At 40.3% G+C, this 14,456-nt stretch overlaps 1 protein-coding gene across 8 annotated transcripts in view; it reads right to left on the bottom strand.

The window, feature by feature from the left end:
- The window catches only part of ARHGAP6 (Rho GTPase activating protein 6), a 510,549-nt gene that overhangs the window by 90,021 nt on the left and 406,072 nt on the right, over positions 1-14,456 (bottom strand). The window contains exon 1 of one of the 8 annotated variants that reach the window (XM_043895576.1): positions 11,062-11,371. The exons of the other annotated variants lie outside the window; for them this stretch is intronic. The gene's annotated coding sequence lies outside the window, so the exon portion shown is untranslated. Of the gene's footprint in view, positions 1-11,061; positions 11,372-14,456 lie in introns of those variants that run through there. 8 annotated transcript variants of the gene reach the window in all.

The raw sequence follows: 14,456 nt of genomic DNA, 5'->3' as shown, positions 1-14,456 counted from the left end.
CACTCTAGGATTCTTGACTGGAAAATTTCATGGACAGAGGAACCTAGCAGGCTATAGTTCATGGGGTTCATGGGGGTTGCAAAGAGTCAGACACGACTGAGTGAGTAAACAACAACAAATGTCCTGCTGCATAATTAATTTGAACAAAATGTAATGAACACCTATTACATGCCAAAAACAGTGCTAGGCTTGAGATTATCAAAATGACAACAGTCCTTGTCCTTAAGGAGTTGAATTGTGGTACGAAGAACACACTCAATCCATGAAATACAGAGATTGTGATATTAGAAGTAAGAGCCAAATGCAATGGGATGCCTAGAATAAAAGGCTTTGATATCAATCTGGGGATGAAGGAAAGCTTTATAAGAAGGCAGTGTTTCACTGGAGGCTTGAAGTTGAATAAGAGGAGTAAGGGTTTGCTCAGTAGAAATGCAACATTGAAAAAAAAATCAGTGGGTGCCAAGGCAAATGAATTTGAGAGAACAGGCTTGTTTGGGGGAAATTACAAGGCTAGAAGAAAGGAAAGAGCAGGAGGTAAAGCCACGTAGAAATCAGGGCCAGTTCCTAGAGAGCTATCTCTGTAGGATTTTACTCAGCCAGTGATGGCTAGTCATTAAGGAACCTTGGTTAAGAGAGGAACATGATCAGATATGCATAAGGGAAAGGTGACTGGAAACACAGTTAGTTCTATAGGAATTGAGGGAGAAAGCAAGCCGAAGATGCAGAGATCAGAAAAGACACTGGACTAGGTAGGATGCTGGTTGAAATTGGAATAGATGGAGAGATACTTAGAATCACAAAGATGCTTGGGGACAAACTGTGTCTAGTGGGGGGTTGAGAAGGGGCAATCTAGGATGACTTAAACATTTCTGGTTTGAGCAACTGGGAGGATGATACACTAAATCACCAAGATGAGAATGAGCAGAAAGGAATTAGGTCTGGTGTGTGTGTGTGTGAGTGTGTGTGGGGGGGCATGTGGAGAAAAAAGATGTTCAAATTTTGAAAGTGATATTTTATCTCTAAAAATAAATAAATAAAACACATTCCCAAATCTGGCAAAACAGAAGCTGGCCAGTTTACATCTTTCTTGAGTCTTCGTCTTCTCTCAACTACAATAGTCCCTTTGCAATCAAGTAATACATAGTTTTGGAAACTGTTCACAAATGACTACACTTAGCATAATAAAAAATGAAGTGTGGTGTTTTAAATTCCTCTGAGTCCATTATACATCATAGCCCATGACTCTTAACTTTGTAGAATTTGTAACTTCTTTGGAAAATTTGGAATTATTAGCCAAAAGGGAGAAAAGGCTTGGTCTATTTGTAAAGACTTGAATGTATGGAGTTGCTATCTCCTGCAACTTTAGTTCTTGCAGCAGCTGATGGTTCCAGAGAAGGCTACAGACAAACCCAGAAAGAGGAAAGAATGGGGCACTTTCTTGAAAGCACAGCAACTGCATTGATCAGGCTTTGGAAACGTCATTTCTCAAAGGAGATGAAACTGTCCCCAGAATCAACTGGTTCTTAACCCCATCCTTAGGACATGGCTGAAAAAACAATGTTCCTAGGAGAGAAAGTTATCAAATAATAAATGAAGAGGGACTATGAAGACATCTCAAAAGCTGTGTATTATCAAATGTGTGGCATCTTAAAAATATCATTCAGTTACATTTTTGATTATGGGTAATGGACCAAGTTGTTTCATAATCACAAACATAATGTACCAGAAACTTGAATAATTGAAGCCGAAAGAGTTCATTCAGACTTGGAAAAGTCTGTATGGGCTACTTCAGTTCATCACCCTTCATCCTCTCCACCATCCCATTGTCTTTTGCTACTACTTGCCAATCAGCAGTCATAATACATCAAATAATCTCCATCTTCCCCTAGGTCCCAATTTTCTCAGTGTTCCCAGTTTATATTTCCACCATTGTGAATTTTTCATGACTGTGTTTCAAATTAAGTACGTGCAATTTCAACATGTTTTTTTTAAGTTGGAAACATGAGGTTCATTTTGGGGAAATTATAAAATGAACACAACTCACAGGCTAAACCCATATTCTTTCACAGTATCTTGCGATAAAGTCAGGAGGTGTGTGACTGGTCTAAATGACCTAGAACAGTATTCTTCATTTTAATTTTTATCCTTAATGCAGTAGAGACATTTTGAGAAAAAGATGTCTAATTTCAGAGCCAAGCACACATAGAGTCAAGGAAATGTCACAACACAATGGCTGGGAAAGCTGCAAACATGTCTTAGAATTACAGTTGGATTGCTTTTTAAGGTATGATAATTTAGTGATCCAGGGGTCAGGAAGATCCCCTGGGGAAGGAAATGGCAACCCACTTCAATATTCTTGCCTGGAGAATCCCATGGACAGAGGAGCCTGGTGGGATATGGTCCATGGCGTCGCAGAATCAGACTCAAATGAGAGACTAAATAACAACAACTGTATAGAGTACAGTAGTACAATATCTTTATTTCAAGTCCAGGATGTCCAGAGGCAAACATAAAAGCTTGCTATTTTTTGTGTGTTTGTTTGTTTTTACGTATTATTTGTGTGAAAAGTATTATAAACTTATTACAGCACAGTACTATATAGCCAACTGTGTTAGTTGGGCACCTAGGCTAACTTTGTTGAACTTAACGAATAAACTGGACTTATGATCTCAATCTTGGAACAGAGCTCTTTCATATGTAGGGGACTTAGGATACTTAGTCGAATGCATCCACCTTCCTTGTCTCAATCCACATCATCTCTTAAAATTAAAGAACTTTTTCTCAAAACATTCATCCAAGGTTTATGCAAGTTATCCTAAAGTTCAAATCAGAGTATTCTCAATGAAGCATTCTCAATGAAGTCTAAAATCAGCTTTTTTTTTTCCTGCCTCCTCATTTCTTCATTCAGGTTGCTACAGCTTAGGACAGAGTCCCCGGATGCAGTGCCCATGGGAACCATACAGACTAGTGTGTGTGGGGGGGGGGGCAGTCAATGAGCTTTCCACATCTCCTGGTTGCCTCTTCCTAGAATCCCCAGAATCACAGTGCTTATGTGTGTAAAATATATTTGCCTTTATATTATGAAAACTGTCAAATATGAGCAAAGACAGAGACTAGACTAATGACCTCACAGAAGTTTTGGTGCAGTATCTGCTCTGCAGTTGAGCACATATATTGAGCATATATATGGTTTTCTGATTGGCCCACGCAATCAGGATTGAGAATCACTGTGGTCAAATGTTGACCAGATTCGGGTTGGGTTCTAGTAAGTCTGCTCTCCCTAGAAAATTCAAGACATTCACTACCACCAAAGAAAGATGCAACTTTACCAGAAGATGTGATTTTCTGAAACAAAATGTGAGCTTTAAGGCACCCAGCAGTAAGCGTGTTCTGCTTTCTTTTATTGAACAAATGCAGTGATGCCATAACCTCATTCATTCCTCATTCATTCAACAACCACAACAACAAATGACTTGAACCTGACCCTCAGAGATGAAAGCCTATACTCTTAGCCACTACAACATCCTGGCTGGTGGATACAAAGCTTGAGAGATGCTGTTCAGCCTGCAGTCCGTTCTGCGGAGGCAGAGAGAAGTATAATGCGGAGTTGCTAGACAGAAGGTGTGGCAGCCAGAATAATAGCCCCTGCCCCCAAAGATGGCCACCTCTTAATTCCTGTGACTGTGTTACCTTACCTGGCAAAAGAGGCTGTGTAGATGTGATTAAGTTAAGGGATCCTGAGACAGTGAGGTTATTATGGATTATCCAGACGAATGCAATGTCATCAAAGAGTCCTTACCAGAGGGAGGAAGAGGTGGCTCTGTGTGTGTGTGTGTGTGTGTGTGTGTGTGTGTGTGTGTGTGAGAGAGAGAGAGAGAGAGATTGATTTGAAGATACTAGGCTGACACCTTTAAAGATGGAGGAAAGAGCCATAAGCCAAGAAATGTAGGCAGCTACTAAAAGCTAGAAAAGGCAAGGCACAGATTCTCCCCCAGAGCCCCCAAAAGGAATGCAGCCTTTGATCTCAGTGGAGTGAGACTGACATCCAAAACTGTATGACATTAAATTTCTGATGCTTTCAATTTATGATAATTTGTCACATCAGCAATAAATAGGAAACTAACAGAGAAGGAATAGGAGGGAGCATTAGAAGAGAATGTTGGTGAGGTCAAGGGGACTGAGTTCAGATGACAATAAGCTCCCAAACACTGTAGAAGGGAGATCAAGACCTGTCAGATTTTTATCTCCTGGTGCTAAAGTGCTGCTTCACACTATAGGTATCCCACCAATGATTTAAGCTGTAAAGTTTCCAAGACTGGAATCCTGAAAGCACTTTTCCCACTAACTAGAATTTTAGAAAGTTACACATAGTAAATATTTCAGGCCTGTGGTTCATATAGTCTTTGTTACAACTACTCAGATCTGCCAATGCAGCACAAAGGCGGCCATAAACCACATGTAAACAAAAGTTCCAATAAAATTTTAGTCACCAGTTCAGTTCAGTCGCTCAGTTGTGTCCGACTCTTTGAGATCCCATGGACTGCAGCATGCCAGGCCTCCCTTTCCATCACCAACTCCTGGATTTTACCCAAACTCATGTCCATTGAGTCAGTGATGCCATCCAACCATCTCATCCTCTGTTGTCCCCTTCTCCTTCTACCTTCAATCTTTCCCAGCATCAGGGTCTTTTCAAATGAGTCAGTTTTTCGCATCAGGTGGCCAAAGTTGAGCCACCAAATATCAGGTGGCTGAGTTTCAGCTTCAGCATCAGTCCTTCCAATGAACACCCAGGACTGATCTCCTTTAGGATAGACTGGTTGGATCTCCTTGCAGTCCAAGGGACTCTCAAGAGTCTTCTACAGTGCCACAGTTCAAAAGCATCAATTCTTCGGTGCTCAGCTTTCTTTACAGTCCAACTCTCACGTCCATACGTGACTACTGGAAGAACCATAGCCTTGACTAGACGACTAGACGGACCTTTGTTGGCAAAGTAATGTCTCTGCTTTTTAATATGCTGTCTAGGTTGGTCATAACTTTCCTTCCAAGGAGTAAGTGTCTTTTAGTCATAGACACTAAAATTCTAATATCATATAATTTTCAAGTCACAAAATAATATTCTTCTGACTTTTTTCAACCATTTAAAAATGCAAAAACCATTCTAGACATGGAGGTCATACAAAAACAATTTGGCCCACTGACTGTAGTTTGCCAACCCTTGGTATAAAGAGATTGGATCCTATGCATATTTATTTGGCATCTACTCTCACGTGGCCAAGACCCAGTCCCTAGCACCCTGCATCATGAGCTATATATATCAGCTAGATTCATGAGAGCAAGAGCCTTGTCTGGTTTACTGACCTTGGTGTTCCCAGTACCCAAGATAGTACCTGGCAAATAATTATCACTGAAGAAGAAATAATTCACAAATAATAAATATCTGTCAGTCTAAGGACTACATGAATAAGGTACATCATGAGTCCAATAGGAAATTGGAACCTCACCAACTCATGTAATAATGTGTCTATGAGGGAGAATATCTTCTGGATTTGAATAAATTGCTAAGAAACAGTCTTTTGAAACAAAGCCTGTAGATGAGCCCCCAAATGCCAGTATATGAGGGCAGAAAATAAGTGTAAGAATATCAGACCTGTGGAATAATGAAACTATGACACTCACACTCACACATCAGATCTCTTATGAGCAGGAAGACACAAACACAAAGGTCAAATGTTGCCTTGTGACACTCACTACACGGGCCACGAAGCAATAAACAAGCACCCAGAAGCATGCCAAAGCCCACCAGCACAGCCTAGAATGTTTCTGGCTGTTCCTCAATTCTGAAATACACACTCCAGGCCAGCATTTTTCTTTGGTGACTGTTTATCTCCTAAGTGGATGACTCATTTTAAGGCTCTCCAGATCCAGTTTTTGAGAGGTTGTCACAGGATTTTTTTCTTTTAGATTGAAAGTGGAAGATTTCTAATTTGCTTTCATTTCATAAATGTGAGGTTGAAAGTGACCCAATGTTTCTGGATAGACAAAAGACCTTGATTTTATTCTGGGATACCATGGGACAGCATTAATAAAGGGTAACAAAAGGATATAGCAGAGTGATTCTTGGGGGTGATTTTGCCCCTTCAGGGGACATTTGGCAATTTCTGGAAACATTTTTGGCTATCAGGACTCTCGGGTGGGGTTTCCTACTGGCAACTAGTGAGTAGACATCAGGGATTGGCTCAACATCCTACCATACAGAGGATAGCCCCCTGTGCCCACAATGAAGAACTACCTGGCTCCAAATGTTTATGATACAGAGATGGAGAGAACCTGGCCTAGCATAAGTTAGGTCTGCTCTTAGGTCCAAATCACACACAATCTCCTTAAAATGATGGTGTCAGAAGATATTAACACTCATGTATCAGTTTTGTTTATCATCAAAGGTATGCACCCTTATATATACCCTTATGCCTGCTATCCATGATTATGTATGTTATACATGTATTATTCTGTATATCATATAAATAAACAAGCAGAATCCTAGAAGTTATTTAGAATTAGCATTAAGAAGCACAAGCACCACAAGCCAATTTAAAAGAGACAAACAAAAAAGCCTCAAATCTTCATTAATTGGAGAACAAATCACCGAAAGCATTAACTAAAGAGATTTCCTTCCCACCAGAAGTATATGTCTCCACATTGAGAAAAAAGAAGCAAAAGGCAAACTGAAAAACCAACCATCTAATATCTGTGATTTATTCAGAAAAGTCATTCTTTTGAGCTAAATCGCATCTTTACAAACAGACTTGATTTTCCCATGAAATAAAATTGATTGAAATAATTTTGGTTTTGGTCTATACCACATTGTTTTCTTATGCCCTGGAGACTAGTCTCTAATTGCAGCATCTCTTTAACCTCATCCAACTGTAAACTTCCCAAAGCCCAGTGAGCCAACAAGAAGTGATGCAAGGCTGCTCAAAATATGGTCTGTAGACCTGGGGCAGTGGAATTACCTGGGCAGATGATTCTTGTCAACATGTAGGTTTTGGGGCTCTAAGGCAGATTCAGGGAATTAGGGTCACAAGGAACAGGACCCAAGTACCTTCGCCATAAACCAGAATCCTCAGGAGATTCTCATCTTTGCACAATAAAGATTGAGACCCACTGGGATGGCAGTAAAGACTTGGATTCATATGGTTATGAGATCTTTGGCTTGATTCAGAATATCTCTAAGCCTCAGTTTTCTCATAAATAAGATGGAGCAAAGAATAAGACTTACTCCCAGGTTTGTAGTGATGGTATGAGACAATGCAAGTGAATTGCTTGCTGAGTATGTATGAGTTCCCAGCAAGCCCTGAATACATGGTAATTAAAGTCATAATTGGACTTCACTGGTGGCTCAGATGGTAAAGAATCTGCCTGCCATGTAGGAGACTAGAGTTTGGTCACTGGGTTAGGAAGATCCCCTGGAGAAGGGAATGGCAACCCACCTGAGTATCCTTGCCTGGAGAATTCCATGAACAGAGGAGCCTGAAGGGTCGCAAAGAGTCAGACTGGACCGAGTGACTAGCATGTTTACACACACACAAAGTTATAATTAATTTTAACCATCATTCCTCTAAATTGGCCTCCCTTTCAAAAACTTAGCAGTTTTAGTGATACCAAAAACTCTTAAGAAATGTATGTTGAATTCATGAATAAACGATTCCACTATGAGTAAGATGGAGGAGGGCATGGCAACCAATTCCATATTCTTGCCTGAAGAATCCCATGGACAGAGGAGCCTGGTGGGCTACAGGCCATAGTGTTGCATAGAGTCAGACACAACTGAAGCGACTTAGCATGCATGCATGCACAGCTGAACTGTGATTCCACATAGGTGAGAAGCAGAAGAAAAGACCAGATCAGTAAGTTAAGGGTGGGAAAACTGGCATGCCACTTAGATAAACCATGCCTGGGGCTGAATTTCTTTTGTTTTCTACTGTGGCCACCTGTCATTTACTAATAATTAATACTTGCTGAAGTATGGCGTAAGTTTAAATACCAGGCTCACAACCAACATTTCTGAAAAAGGCTGCCTAGTTCTTCATAACTCCAAAATAAACACATCTCCAATGACAAGGAAATCCCTTCCTCATGAGTTTCCGGGCAAAGTTGAGGGTATTTGCATAGCTGCGACACTCCTGTTTGGACTCTTCAAAGAGGTTATTCCTTTATGAACTCAACAAAATAACTTTTGCTAATTCTTCTTCTCTTGATTCTTCAAACACTCCTTCTCAACAGATCTTTAAGAATATTTAATACTTCTAAATGGTAACCCACTCCAGTACTCTTGCCTGGAAAATCCCATGAATGGAGGAGCCTGGTAGGCTGCAGTCCATGGGGTCGCAAAGAGTCGGACACAACTGAGCGACTTCACTTTCACTTTTCACTTTCATGCATTGGAGAAGGAAATGGCAACCCACTCCAGTGTTCTTGCTGGGAGAATCCTAGGGACGGGGGAGCCTGGTGGGCTGACGTCTATGGGGTCACACAGAGTCAGTCACAACTGAAGTGATGTAGCAGCATATCTCGCTTAATTTTTTGTATTATTTATCTATTCTGCATTTTTTTCAAAAGCAGAAACTTTAGAAAATTCTGAACATTTGGTTGGTATAACAGTGCATTTTTACTTTTTGCCTTAGTCTATTAGCTATTGATTGCTAGTACAAAAGGTGCCAAAATATGTTAGAGTAACATGATGGAAAAATGAACTTCACTCATTCAGCAAATATTAACGAGCACCTTTGATAAGCCAGGCACCATTCTAGATACTGTGGATTCATTGGGGAACAAAACAAAGAGCTCTCCTGTCATGGAGTGTCCAGGCCAGTGGAGGAAACTGATAAGAAATAAACATAATCAATGAGTCGATTACATAGCAAGTTATAAGGTGATAAGCCCCAAAGAAAAAGAGAAGGTAGAGGAAAGTGAGGGGCATCAGGAATGTTGAGAAGGTTTCCAGGGCAACCTTACTGAGAAGGTGATATTTGAACTAACTCTTATGGAGGTGAGGTAATGAGTCAGGCAGATTTCAGGAGATGAGCATCCCAGACAAGGATGAGTTGACACAGAGGCAGCTTGGGGCAGTGGCTAAAAGCAAAGGTTGGCAAGCTTGGCTGCCTGGGCTTGAGTCCCAGTTCTGCCACTTTCCAGCCATGTAGCTTTTCACAAGCTTATTTTCTCTCCCCATGCTTTGTTTTCCTAATCTATGAAATGGGGATGATGACAAGCCAGGGCCTGGCAAATTACTGCCTGTGAACCAAATCCCATCTACTGATTGTTTTTGCAAATAAAGTTTTATTGGCACATAGCCACAGTCATTCCTTTCAGAACTGTCTACAACTGCTTTCACACTACAATGGCGGAGTTGAGTGGTTCTAACAGAGACTGTCTGGCCTGTCAAGGTGGAAATATTTACTATATGACTTTTTATAGAGAAAGTTTGCTGGCCCCTGGACTAGACTAAAAGTAAAGGCACGCCTATGATTAGGGTTTCTCTTTGGGATCATCATTCTCCTCTCCTAAGATTTTGTTTCTCTGGGCAACATCCCAAAGAACCTATAAAGAGATCATATGACACAGTAAGACTTGGGGATATTGTAAAGTATGTAAAAGCTGAAGTGAAATAAAAGTGGTTCTCTGCAAATGGCCTATTTGTCTGGATTACTGATAAACCAAAATTGAAATGAACATTTTGAAACCCAGTGCTGTGCTACCACCACTCAAAAAACAATAAACAAACAAACAAAAAACTCTCAAATGTCACTCATCACATACATCTTGTTTCCAGTGGAAAAAACCTTTGGCAAGGAAGAGACACAGCCACATATTCGAAGTTCCCAAAGGCAAAAACGTCAGAACAAAAGGCCAGTTTCATCTCTGTGTATCCTGAGTTGAATTGTGGACTTGTCTACCAGCCACCAATTTAATTCTGAGTTTTAAGCTTCACTTGAATCTTGGATGGGGAAGAGATAAAAGAGCCTGCACAGATCCCAAGGGTGTGGAAAAATGGAAACCTTTGCAGGAATTAGAAACTTCTCAATGACAGCTCCAGCAGCTGATGGTTTTGCTTGTCTTTCTATAATTAAATTTAGTTCACTGAAATTAGAATGACAGACCTCCAGAGATGGATTGGACCTTGGAGATATGGCTAACATTGTCCACTCTCTGCTAGCTACTGTTCTAAGTCCTTTATTTATATTAACTCATGTAATTCTTACAACAACTCTAAGAACTTTGTTACCATTATTATCCCCATATTTCAGATGAGTCAAGATCACGCACCTAGTAAATGGCAGAATTGGAATTTGAAGCCGGGATGTAGATTCCAGAATCTAGACACTCACAACCATATGTATTTCACCACTTCTCCTGATGAATCAATCTGATCCCTACCTTTACAAAGGAGCAAAGAAAAATCCAAAGAAGTTAGGTGACCCCTGCAGTAGCAGTGGGATCTGCATTGTAAGAGTCACATTCTACCTTTTCCACCACCAAATCTTTTCATTCTGAGACATACTCTTGTAATAGTATAAACCAGAGATTATGTAAAAATCCTAAAGCTTAAGGTTTTACTCTTTTATAAAGCAGAGCACATTTGATTTATGATTAGGCTTATCTAATGTCTGAGCTGTTCTGCAAAGCCCATATTTATCATAGCCACCGCAACTAAAATATTGCCTTGAGTTCAAGAAGTCTAGAGGGGGAAATAAGCTACTTTACCCTTTCAGACCTGAAAACAGCCTGTGCTGAATCTTTGTAGAAATCAGCCCATATTCACTTCATCACGGCATGCTCCTTTCTGGTCCGATTTGCTCATTTCAAGCTGCTCCAATATCATCAATCAATCTAAAAATAATGTTCCCATAAATCTCCATTGGCACAGGCAGACTTAGCTGTCACACATCTCAGACACTGATCAATCCACTTTTCTTCCCAAATCACAAGACAAATGTGGAAGAATCACAACATTATATCACAATAATCTGGAAAAGAGGAAGTATAGATATTTATATTGCTTACCCATGAATTACATTCAGCTGTGTCTTTGCTGTCCTCTCTAATTTCACTGAGCTAAGCTTGGAGTAGGAACTTGAGTCTGTTTAAAAAAAATTATTTTTTTGATGAAAAATACATCCTGAAATGGCAGATTGCAGCGAGTGTCTGAGAAATGGCCCAGCTGGCATAGCTGTGACTCCCACGATACCTTTTGTTGCGAGAGACCTCCGCTACCATACGTCTCGGGACCAAAAAAAAAAAAAAAAAAAAAATGCTATCTTTTCATCGGACCATTGAGAAGTTCCTGTCCCTTCAGAATGGAGGCAGGCTGTGTCGCTGAGTGAGTGAGTGTGCGAGTGACTGAGTGTGTGTGTGTGTGTGTGTGTGTGTGTGTGAAAGCAGTGCTAAGGGGGAGGAACAAAAAGAATGCAGAGAAATTGAAACTGGATTTCCTGATTTTTATTTTAATAAGACTATTTTGAAGAGATATTCTGGAGTTAGAAAAGGATTCCTCTAAAAAAATCCCCTTTTCCACAGGGATCTACAAATGGTAATTGGACTGTAACTGTGCAAACTGTCCTTATTAGGAATCAACCAAAGAATGACAGAAGCCTCGGGTAAAACCTCTGAGAGCGTGATAAAGCACATAGGGTGTTTTCTTTGTTTAGGATAAAGTCTCAATTCTTACATTCCATTTTAAAAACACTGACTTCTTCATTTTTCTAACACTAGTAAAAAAAAAAAACATTAAAAAAACAAAAAGGTTTCATTCTCCCTTATACTGAAGCACAACACATGCTCTGAATTTTACGCTCTTTGTGAAACAATAGTCCTTGAGAAGTTGTTCATTTCCTGCACGGGGGTGTGGAGGTCAGAGTGGGTGTAACCACTGTGGTCCTGTTTAAGAGGGTGCAGGTTGGGGGTGGGGGCAGCGGGGAGACAGCCTTGAAGAGCAGAGAGAAAAGGAAAGATTAAAAACATATCCTGATCACTAATTACCTTGATCTCCATGTATTCCACATGGCACTGAACCAAAAATAACTCAAAAAGACATCTTTGTTTTCCAGTCAATATGAAGTTATAGTTCTCCTGTGGTCGCCAGTGAGTTCCAACAAAAGAATCACTGTGATTATAACTGACAAACTGAGAAATGATTTCATGGAAGAGCTTACTGACTCAAAATTTAGGGACTCGGTACATTTTTTACTGGGATTCTGTGAGGTTAATCATCACTTGATATAAGCCACACACAGCTTCTGTTGCTCCCGATATTTCTTTAGTGAGAGGAAAGAATTTAAAAACAATAAAATACATCAGATGTTTTTCTTTACTAGAACAATTACACTTACAGAGAAATTCAGAGTGAAAATTTACCTGTTGTAGCATATACCCTCACCCCCATTACCCTCAAAACTCAGATGTTGAAAAGTCATGATTTCAGCAGATAGTGAATAAGGTTCATGTAATCTGAATACTCATTTATGGAATTTAGACCCACCAATCAAGTTATCTAATATAATACTTTGCATGGAAATGATAAGTATAAGATTCATTTGTCATTGTTTGGCAAGTGGTCTTTCAGTTTATGAATAGATAGAAGCAGCCTGTAATCCTCAGTGAGTCCTTATTAAGTGTCAGATATTGTTCTAAACATTTTATGGGCATTGACTCATTTAACCGATGAAAGAATTTTAAAAAGTAGTTTATATTTTTATCCCCATATAATAGATGAAAAACAGAAGCTCAAGAGGTTAAGTAACTTACTCCCAAATTCACAGCTCATAAGTAATGCAGCTGTGATCCCAATTATATTAAGGTTTTTCTATGAAATTGGCTGGAAGACAAAGCCATGGTTCACAAGCAGCCATAGTCGGAGCCATGTCATGGTGTTCAGTAAGAAATAGACACAGTGATTTAATGAGTACAGTTACCTAAGCCTGGAGTGGCCTGTTCATTTGATGGAGACATACACTGTCAGGTCCATAAATATTTCATGAGAAAGTGAGCATTTCTTCAAGTGGCTAATCTCAAATAATCTCAAGAGATAATGTCTTGTGATATTCCCAGTTTTGCACTTTCAGGGCAAAAATATTATAGAAGCACTCTCAAACTTTTGGAGTGAACACACTTCTGATGATACCACCGTTTTGCTTAAAACCCTCTGATGTCTCCTCTTTAGCTCATGGATAAAGTTCAGATTCCTCAGCATGGCATCCATTGCCATGTGTGCTGATTTAAACAGAATAAAATCAAATATTCATTGCAAAACAGAAAATAATAACAATAATTGAAAATACTGAGCATGTATTAGGTGATATGCACTATACATGTGGTATGTATTCACTCCCACAATTGCATTTTACAGGTGTGGTCATGGAGCGATAGAAATAGAGGAAAAGACTCACAGGCTGCACAAAGACTTCTTCATGGGCTCTCAGCTAGATGACCCATCCCAGTCTCCTTTGCACAGAGTAGAGGTCATATGACTAAACTCTAAGCAATGGACTGCAGGAGGAAGTGATAGGCTTCATTTCTAGCCTTGGCCCATAAAAACCTGGAGACAACATCTCTCAAAGCTACATGAGGTCACCCCAGGCATGGGCCACACTTCTCAATATTCATGCCCGAGTGTCCCCTGCTCTTCAGTTCTGATCACCTCTGCGATCTGCCTTAACATGGCAGATCAAACATGGCAGATCAATCAAACATGGCAGAAATGACGGTGAGATAATATTGGACCTAAGACTTAAGAAGTCCTGGAGATTTCCACTTTTGCATTCTTGGGACCCTGGAACCACCATGTCTTAACTGTGGCTACTCTACTGGAAAGACCACCTGGAGAGGCCACATGGAGTGTGAGAAGAGCTTAGCTGTCCCAGTGTCTCAGCTCAATCCAGCTTCCAGACAACTTCCCAGTTGAGTGAAGTCTTATGAGTGACCTCTGTCAAGGCCAGCAGAAGTGTTCAGCTGAGCCCAGATCAGATTGCAGGACCATCAGCAAATAAAGCAGTGGTTGTTATAGGCCATCGAAGCTGGGGGGGTGGGGAAGGTGGGGGTTGCTTTGAGGCAGTGAATAGCCAAATCAATATCTTCTTGTGTTGAAGATAGTAGAGCAACAGGAAAAAACAGCTTGGGTCCTTGAAACCTTTAAACCTTGTTTGGAACACAGCCATCTTATCAATCATATTGATACTACACAAAAGTGAAAGTGAAAGAGAAAGGCGCTCAGTTGTGTCCGACTCGTTGTGACCCCATGGACTGTTCTCCAGGCAAGAATACTGGAGTGGGTAGCCTTTTCCTTCTCCAGGGGATCTTCCCAACCCAGGGATCGAACCCAGGTCTCCTGAATTGCAGGCAGATTCTTTACCAGCTGAGTCACCAGGAAAACCCAACAATATGAGTGAGTAACAAACTTTATG

This window comes from Cervus elaphus, chromosome X (assembly GCF_910594005.1).
Source record: "Cervus elaphus chromosome X, mCerEla1.1, whole genome shotgun sequence".
NCBI classification, from domain to species: domain Eukaryota; kingdom Metazoa; phylum Chordata; class Mammalia; order Artiodactyla; family Cervidae; genus Cervus; species Cervus elaphus.
Note: the sequence above shows the minus strand (reverse complement) of the source record. Positions and strands in the feature narration are given on the sequence as shown.